This window comes from Phasianus colchicus, chromosome 11 (genome assembly GCF_987193195.1).
Source record: "Phasianus colchicus chromosome 11, bPhaCol1.hap1.1, whole genome shotgun sequence".
Classification (NCBI taxonomy): domain Eukaryota; kingdom Metazoa; phylum Chordata; class Aves; order Galliformes; family Phasianidae; genus Phasianus; species Phasianus colchicus.
Window position 1 is genome coordinate 5,920,524 of NC_143446.1, and position 9,462 is coordinate 5,929,985.

General features: G+C 40.4%; 1 pseudogene; it reads right to left on the reverse strand.

Annotated features, from left to right (window-relative positions):
- Positions 1–8,172: 8,172 nt before the first annotated feature.
- On the reverse strand, positions 8,173–9,251 carry LOC149916410 (uncharacterized; annotated as a pseudogene).
- Between the last annotated feature and the right edge of the window lie 211 nt (positions 9,252–9,462).

Sequence of the window (9,462 nt, forward strand, 5' to 3'; positions counted from 1 at the left end):
AGTTCTTGGGGAGAGCAAAGGGAATAAGCTGAGACAGTCAGAATGATGCGCCTTTCCAAAAGGCTGTAATGAATTCTTTGTGTTGGCAGAAATACCTGGACCCACACGCTGAACTCTTGAGTGTCACATGGGTGACGAAGCTAAAAAAAGGCAAACCTATAGGCTTCGTTTAAACTGCCCCCAACATGCTGGTGTTGTCCCCCGAGAAAGCTAATGTGTTTCTTCCAAATGTTTCTACAGTTTTCTTGGGATTTTAATATTCTGCTCTCTTTGGTTTCGTACTTTTTAACTCTTTTATTTTTAGATTCTGTATTTCACAGTGGTCTGTAGAGTCTGCTTGACGCCAGCAAATGTAACTGGATCCCAAGCCCCTGCAAGCCAGGAATTGCAGCCATGATCAGCATGCTGCCGAGAACGCAAACCTTGGCACTGGCCAAAACCAAATACTCTGAATCCTCTATTTATCTTATGGCAGGGCTTGGGAAAGGAGGAAAGAGGAGTTCATCAAAGGGTGAAAAAAAAATGGCTGGGAAAGGCTAGGAGTAAGTAAATAGAAATCCAAGATGCAAATAAGTCAGTTCTAAAACAGATTTATGAAACTTCCAAAAGCTAGAACAGGGGGTTGCAAAAAATATTTCGTTCTCCAGTAACCTAGTAACAGGACAGGCACGCACAAAGCAGATCGCCTTTATAAAAAGCCTGTGTCAGTAAGGTTGACTTTAGTGGAATAAATAAGAATAAGCTGCTTGGCAGCAGATCACTGCTGACAATAATCTCACAGGTCAGATTTTCCAAGTTCATTTCATAGCTCATTCAATACAAACATAACTCCAACTACCATTTCTGTCTAGGAATAATATAGGGCACCATCTTCCACACAGCCTTTGATGAGGTGTTGGGTTTTTACCTTAATTTTACATGGTGTGCAGCTGAAATAAATCTGGTCTCTGATACTAGGAGCTGAATTACTTTGCCTGAACTCCTTTTTTTCTGTCACCTACAGCCCTTTCTTCCTGTAGAAGAGAACAAAATGAAGGATTGATGGTTTATTTGACTAAGAAGTTGTTCATCCTAACTATTCTAGGTTTTCTAACTTGGGTAACTTGTGCCTGCAACAGTGTGAGCGTTTCACAGAAGAAAAAACAAGTGTATCAAGGCAGTTATTTGCCAAAGGTGACATGATGAGTCAGCAGCACAGCCAAGATTAGAGTACAGCGTTCAGACTGCCCATCCCACATGGGGCTCACTAAACCACTGCTCCTCCTGCAGCCTCCAGGGAATAAAGTTCATTTAGTTAGGCAGTAAATGCTCTACTCCTGCCCTTGCATTTCACCTTGTTATTTATCTAAGTTTTGGCAGGCATAATTGTTTGTTGCCAAGAAAGACTACAGCTTAAGAGAAACAAAAAGAAGCATTGATCTTATCTGTGGAAGAAAGGACACTGCAACAGCAAGGTTTGAGAGAACAAGAACAGCAGTCTGCACTGGGAATATAGGTTGTATGTAACACTGAAATTGCTTGATGTGATTTTTGACAAGTCAGCTTCTTTGCCTCTTCATCCGTAAGAAACACAGTAAAAGACCTGTAAGGCAAAGATCTTGAGCACTGCAACTGATTTTATATCTCACTTTTCATCAGTGTTTAAAGAAAGTTCTGTATATTTTTAAAATCCAGTTAGCAAATTATGTAGCACTAGTGTATTTTCTCCTCTTGGCATAGATATATTTGGTATTCACATTTGCTCAGCTAACAAGAAGCTTGGAAAGCCAGTCCTCAGCAGTGCTGCCAGCAGAAAGTGATGCTGCATTATATAGGTGCAGGAAGTGTTCTGCCTTCACTGGGCTGTTGTAGCATGGCAATGAATATTTCAGTTTAGGAGTTGCTGTTGTCACTGTGGGCTTCAGTTTCTTATCATATTAAGTATAATAAAAGTGGAAATCTTGCTGGCTTTCCATATTGCTGCAGCTTTTCTTTAGAGTTGTTCTTACAAAGAATTTTCTGTAAATGATCCCAAAACTGTAACTTTATCTTCCTGCTCCTAGGCTAGCAGCAGCCTGATATACTTCCTTGAAAAAGCTTCAGATGCTTAATTATGAGTCAGAGATTTTTGTAATTTACACACTGGCAATTTGTCCACTGAGTTGCTTTTTATTTTTTAAAGGAATTGCCAAAACTTTGTTGATTGTTTTAGTAAAGGAGTTTCTGATCTAGAGTACCTATTCTATTTATCTATTTTGTTTGTTTGTTTATTGTCTTCCAACATTCAGGATGTTCATAGATTATGTAAACAGTGTAAACTGACACAGTAGTTGTTGGAGATTAATAATATCTCTAAAAGCCCTCTGCTTGGTTCACAGGGCTCAGAGAAGGCTCACGGAGCACAAAGTCTAGTGAGTGCTAAGAGGGCTGGTCTCTGGGAAACTGCAAGTAGCTAAGAATTATCACCACCAAGCAACCTCTTGAGGTCAGCAGAACCCAAGATGGAGTGAGCACTAGAAAGCAGGTGACCACCAAGAAAGAAAATGTGTGACACCACATTGGTCTCTGTCAGAGGGGTACTTTCCTACTTGGGAAGAACTTTCCATCAGAAAGCATGGATGGCTGCAGTACAAGTTCTTGTAATATTAAGAGCCAAACTGTAATTTGGTGGTACATATCACATCCTATTTAATAAGTCATCTGGCTAAAAATGGTTTTAAGTGTGGTATCTGTTTCTATGCGGATTTGAATGCACATGACAGTATTTTTTCTGTGATGGATGATGCAGAAATGCTTGTGCTGGCAGAAAACGCAGCCAGATATTCTAGGAAGCCTCCATGTTAGGCTAAGGCAGCTATAAAAAGAAAATGGGGTGCTGCTTAGATGGTTTAATAGTAAGGACTGAGTTACCATTACTGGTCGTGTTTCATCAACTTTTTGCATTTCTATCACCAAGAAATATAAAGGATTCCATGAGAGCAGGACACACAGGCAGCCTTAAGCCCGTAGAACGTAAATATTTGTAAAGCAGATGGTGAGCCCTGAGTATTAGGGTAAACATAAATTTTTCTGTTTTATTCCCATGTGCAAGTGTATTTTATTCAGACCTTAATCTTTGTGCTGTGTGACTGCCACTAAATAAACAGTTTCTTTTCGACTAATCTCTAGAGAAAGATTGCTTCCTACCTACTCCTGTCATGATTCTTGCAGGCTCCTTCCTTCACAGACTGACTCTTTCTTTTATCTGGGCATAGTAAAAGAAAGACCAATCTAGGCATCTGTGGAGAAAGTAGATTTTAAAACTGATGATACAGAGATATGATGTGGGAGGTATAGATAATTTAAGTTCAAATCCTGAGGTTTTTATTCAGTTCTGTACCTGTAAGAAGAGCAACTATAATTATGTTTTTGAGAGAAGATGGCAGTATCCACATAGTCTGATTGGATGGAGGTGGATACCCATGTTTTATTTTGAGTTGCTTTCTGGAAGATCCTGTCTCTGTCTGCTGAGTTCAGTACAGTGCTAGGATTAGCAGAGCCGAATCTTGTTCACATTAATTCCTTCAGTGTGAGGATTTTGCTTTAGACTGAGGAGCATTTGATCTCCTCTCTCTTATTTCAGCTGGAATGAAAAAAATCCCGTCAAATGTTAATCAGATTCACATCTTTTAGCTCCACTAGTGTTTTGCTCAGTAAATTATTCTCATTGCTGCTTTTGCCTGTCATTTTTGCCATCAGCTGAAAAGCTGAAAACTCTACTTTTCTAAGTATTTCCCTAAGCTAGGGAAATGTGCCATGATCTGAATTTATCAATAGACTGAACAGTCATTTGTAACATATTTTGTACTTCTTTGAACCATTTGTTCACATGCAGAGAGATTACTTGAATTAGCTGTAATAGGTTTGGTGATGAAACATTAAGTATGCAAAGAATATTTCCAAGGAGCTCAGTTTCCCAACAGTGCCATTCTGCTATTGACTTGGACTTGCTTCACGACTGTTACAGTATTTTTACTGGATTTCTTTCTCGCTTTTTTGAAGTATGCTTTGTGTTACTTACTCAGATCAGAAACCAAAGCCCAAAGGGGACCAAGTGCTTTCCAAATTGTAGATACACAGACTTGGGCAGGACAGGCAAAAAGATGCCTGGATGTCTGTAGCGAATACAAATCTTGGCTACTATTAAATATATCAGCAGCAAAATGAGCAAATATGTTATTCTGACTAAATGACTTCTTAGATGTTACATTTTATTACAATGTTCAAAGGGTTTTCTTTATTTCAGAATCAAAGCAGTAGGCTATTCCACTTTTTATATCACTTTTATATCTTGATAGACCTGTGCCCTCACTTTTGTGGGCTAATACTGAACAAAATTAAAGCCAAAATAACATTAGAAAAATCCTGAATTTTGTATAGAATTTCTGTATGTGGCCACTTTGATAACCTTAGATGATGTAGCAGGTAACATTTTGCTTATGTGGGCTCTCAATATCCTTGATATCTCTGTGTAATATATAGAAGGAGACAGAGGAAACCAGGAACTAAATGGGAAAAGGGGAATGAACTCCCATGTGACTATTACATCACTGAGAAGTATCACCAGTCTCTCTCCTCATGGTATTACTAAGTAACAACTTGAAATTTTGTACATTTGGGACTGGGCTGAGTCTAAAAATGATAACGTAAGATATTGCAGAAGTTAAATCATTTTGGAGGGAAAGAACCGTTTTGTTTTGTTTATCTCAGAAAAATGATGGTCAGAATAGTTCTTCAGGGTGAGCTCGGCTGCAGCACACAGCAGGAAGCACTAAGGTGCTGGGCTTCATTAACTGCCCTATGAGTAATTTGGCACCACGGCAGAGGCAAAAACAGGGGAAGTCCCCCAAGTCAACAGACACAGCTGTGTTACTGTAAGGACTTGTGGGACAGAGCTCTGGGTTTTTATTCTCAGACCTGTCACCCACATGTGACTATGGACAGATTCTCTGCGATGCCATTAATAACATAACTGAGTAATAATACAGTATCGGATGTTATATTATCAACATGATCAACATGCCATCCAAACTGCATGGAGCAGATGTCAATATTCAGAGATAATAAGAATTTTGAAAAATGTGTACTTGCTGTGTATGTATTGTTCAAAAATTACCACTATAGCTGCTTTCCAGTAAGTAGAAATTTCATTAAATATATTGTTGCATACAGAATAATATACATACTTTTATCAGGCCAAGATTTCAACTGAAATTGTTGGAACAAGATCTTCAGACTTTCATTGCTGTTCATTTTTGCTTATCCCGTGCAATATACATACATAGGAATAGCAAGCACAAAGCATATTTATCTTCAAGAGCCAGGATGAGAATAAAGACACTCCTTGGTGTTGATAACAACTGCTTTGTGGTTGAAACTGGATCCTTGATGTTCAGTGCCTTGTTTTATGTGGCGAGGTGGGAGGAGTCCTTAGGCTCCATATTTCTCTGTTATCAGCTGGGAAGCAAGTGCTTGAGTTTCTTTCCTGGGGGAGACTAACTCCTGACAAGGCTCTCTCTCATGTTAACAGAGGGCTAAGACAGCCTTCTAAGTAAGTATGCTTTATGAAGTTTGGAATCAGTGTCCTAATCCTAGGAAAAAATAAAAGCAACAGTAAAAGTCAAATCAATGAAAGCAGCTTTTTGGTTATATATATACAAATAGATATTTATATCCATATAATTTTTTGCAAACCAAACACATATTACAGAACGAAACTCAGTAGATGCAACTTCTATTCATCAATCTGGTTTTCCCTTCCTGGACAGAAAGTGGAAACTGTAGTCCAAAATAAAATAGAAGTTAAATTTCAAATCTAATCGTATAACTACATAGTCACAATGAGAACTTTATTTTTAATAATCATACAGTCTAACTGTGTGACCAGTAACTGGTCCATCCTTGTTGTTCACCATATAAAAAGTAGAAGATCCTAGAAAGTAATGGAAGAAATCATAATTACAGGGAGCTTTCTCTAAGTTCCGAGAAGAACAGAGCAGAAAAACCAGTCACGTTAAAAACCTCCAATCATTTTAATGTATAGACTGTTTCAGCCAGTGACAGTTTGATATTTCTAACAATAACTATAACATGTCTGTTGGTCTAACTTGACACTTTGAATCTCCTCATGATTTTGGTTGTCACCTCAAATCAGGTAGGTGAATTGTACCTAGAAAACCGCTGCACATGTGTTCAGCTATGGTTGATGCTTTTTAGTAAAAGTACTGTTGAGATAATAGTTTTCATCAAGGGTAGGGTTAAATGAGTTCCACTTAGATGTTTTCAATTGCTGTCAATGAAGGAGGAACCCTGCTTGGCTCTAGGCTCCCTGGGGAATAGGCAGACTTGGCAGTTCATAAAAGTTGTTCATAAAATGAACAAAAGACAGATTGAGACAGACACAACGTCACTTTTAGAGTCACTTTTAAGATTAGAAATGCACTTTAGCTGAGCCTGTCACCTGCTCTCAAGCCTGTTTACTGTACACATTACTAAGTGCAGTTATTATTGCTTGCTCTCTTTCTCAGATCTGGGCGTACCTTTTCAAAAGACATTATGGAAAATGCCTAATGTAAACCTAGCTTGCTCCTCTGGAAGCTGGTCAGCTTTCTATCTATTGTTCAGCAGAGCACTGGTTATCTGACACTGCATACCGGGGAGGTTAAGTGAATGTCAGCTCCTTTAAAGGCACAGGTACCTGAAGCACTGAAGTTTGTGTCTGTCCTTTATATGTGGTTACACGCGGCCTTTTTCAAAGTCATTATCTATCATTCATTATATTGCCTAAATGGTTTTGGCTATATCAGACTTCTAAATTCCAAATGACACCTACCCCTAAGGCTTTTTATATAAAGGTAACTGGTCTCTTGCATATGTTGTAAAACATGCTGATCTGCTTTGCATACTTTTCAGCTCTTCAGCCAGTCTGTCTAACAAGGCCAAAGGCATGCTGCTGACTCAGGCACAGCATCTCTTACAGTCTGTAGTTCTGTGTCTCCAGCCAAGTATCCAGAGAGACACTGCAGTTCATTAGTGAAAGAGGCACTGCAAGTACTGGGGGAACTACCAAACCAGAAGTGGAACGTTAATATTAATTCAGTATTAAATTGGAAAATTTAATTTAGAAGTATTCTTGCATCTCTGAATCTTCCATGTTTCATATCCTGTATACTTCATGTTGTCTGCAAAGAGCAAATAGCACTGACAGCTGAGTTTTACCTCACAAAGGGAAATATGTAACCAAAGCCAAGTTAGCATGCGAACAACGTGACCTTTAGAAATCTCCAACTTTTGCATGCTCAGACTCTTGATTTTAGGGGATTTATATTTCTCTTATACTCTCTTTTTCACACAAATGTAGAGTTACTCAGATGGGAACGCTTTTGCACCACCTTGAGGAAGGAGCTGTTTGATAAATATATACAGATTCTCTTCTGTGCAGACAAGCATAGTGCAGGAGTGCTGGCTGTGGGAAATGTCATGCCCAGTTCTTGCACCAGCCCCAGTACAGCTCTGAAAATCTCTGAGGAGAATTTCTCCCAAAGCAGTGTTAACCCATCGGGCTGAACTGAGAGTCACTGAGAACTGATTTTCCAAGTCCAAAGAGAGGATGACTTAAATTGATTAGAAATTTTGACTAGCCAGAGGGCAACATTTTGTATCACAACACTGAAGTCTCTTTCCTACCTACTCTCATTTTTGAAAAAATCACATCTGAAAACTAATTTCATTTGGTCTTTCAAACATGAAAGTTGGTCTCTGGTCTGGAACCAAGCATAGTGAGCTTTGACCCAAGAGGAATGTACTTATTAAAACTAGAAACAATAGAAGCAAAGGTCTTAAACTGACAACCAACACTATGTTTTTAAAGTCTACTTTATGAGTTTGCTAAGGTTGTGTATAAAGATTCAATTTACAGATATAGTATGAAGTACTATATTTATTGGAGTTCTTCCTTCTGTGCAGTTCTTCCCAAACCAACAGTTAGGTATTCTGATAGTTTTCATTTATTTACAGTTTCTGAGCTCCTTGCTCATGACAGTTCTGTATCAGGCTAAGAAGTGTCCTTGGACAGTATCTCCAGAAAGGGCTATGCATAGTGGAGTATCTTGAGAAGCTGAAAGCAGTCCGGCAATACATGTTTCTATGCTGCCATCAGAGCCATCTTCCTGATGCCTCCCAGTCTGCCTGAGTTGTGGTTTGGCTGGGGTTCTGGCTTAGTGCTGCTGCCAGGGCTGCCTCTTGCAAGGTTGGGGCAAGCCTGGGAGCTGCTGCTGGCCTTTTCAGGGGACTCTGAGACCCCCCAGACGAGCAGTCCCTGCACTGCATGGAGGAGCCCACTGCTGCTGCATGCCCTGGCTCCTCCTGCGGCTCCTCTGATGACATAGGGGTTGTGGTGGGGTGCTCAGAACCCCCACAGAAGATGCCAAGGAGCTCATCAGTGCTGGGGTCTGCAGGGCTGGTGGAGTGGCCCACACCAGAGTCAGGAGGCTCCTGATGGGAGGCGGCCGCAGGGCTGTCCTCCTGCCCTCCTGCAGCACAGGTGTGCTGGTGGTCTTGCTGCTGGCAGATCTCTGGGCCATACAGGGCTACAATGATGATAACGAGCCTCCTCACAAAGTGTGCTGCGAAGCCTCTGAGACTGGGCTGCAGCTTTTGCAACGAGGTTGCCTCATCCAGCCCATACTTGCAGATGAATCCAAGAATGATGTTCTGTTTCGCATGCATGTCCCACCACCCATCACTGATAATCCAACTCATCTCTTGTTTCAGCCATCGGAGCAGGGATCCGTTGTCTCCTGGATGTTTTTGGGAAAAGGCAGCCCAGACCTCGGGAGGAAGTTGTGCTTGGTGGGAATGAGCATTGGCTTTGCAGGCCCCTGCACATCCTGAAGGCCATTACCTGAGCGTGCTGTGGGGTGCAGGATAGAACACTCAAGATAGTCATCATCTGACCTCACTGAGTATTGAATTGTGCTTATTTATGCCCATATATGGCACATCTCAGCTTTTTTGCCCACCACGGTGCACAGCCATAACAAAGCTGGTGAAAACAGGGGGTCACATAGGCCACATTATCCTGGCTGTGTCCACAAATGAGGCAGGTCCAGATTGATGGCACCTCCATGGCCCTGGAAGAAATAGATAGAAGCTGGAAATGTCATTTATTAAAATACAAATTTTCTTATTCTCTTGTCCAACAAAAATTATATGGTGCTCTGTTAATATGTCAGTACCACTCACTACACTCAAATTCCTTCCAACATTATCTTTATAAATGTTTTTGTGACTCTCGAAAGCAGGCTCTTGAAAGTTTTCCTCCCTTGGAAAGTCAGAACATGGCTTTAATTTCTGCTGAAAGCCGAACAAGTCAGTCTGAGAAACTGCGTCATATTCAGATTGTTGTCATATTTCCTTTCCTATTTACATCAGTAGTAGTTTGAA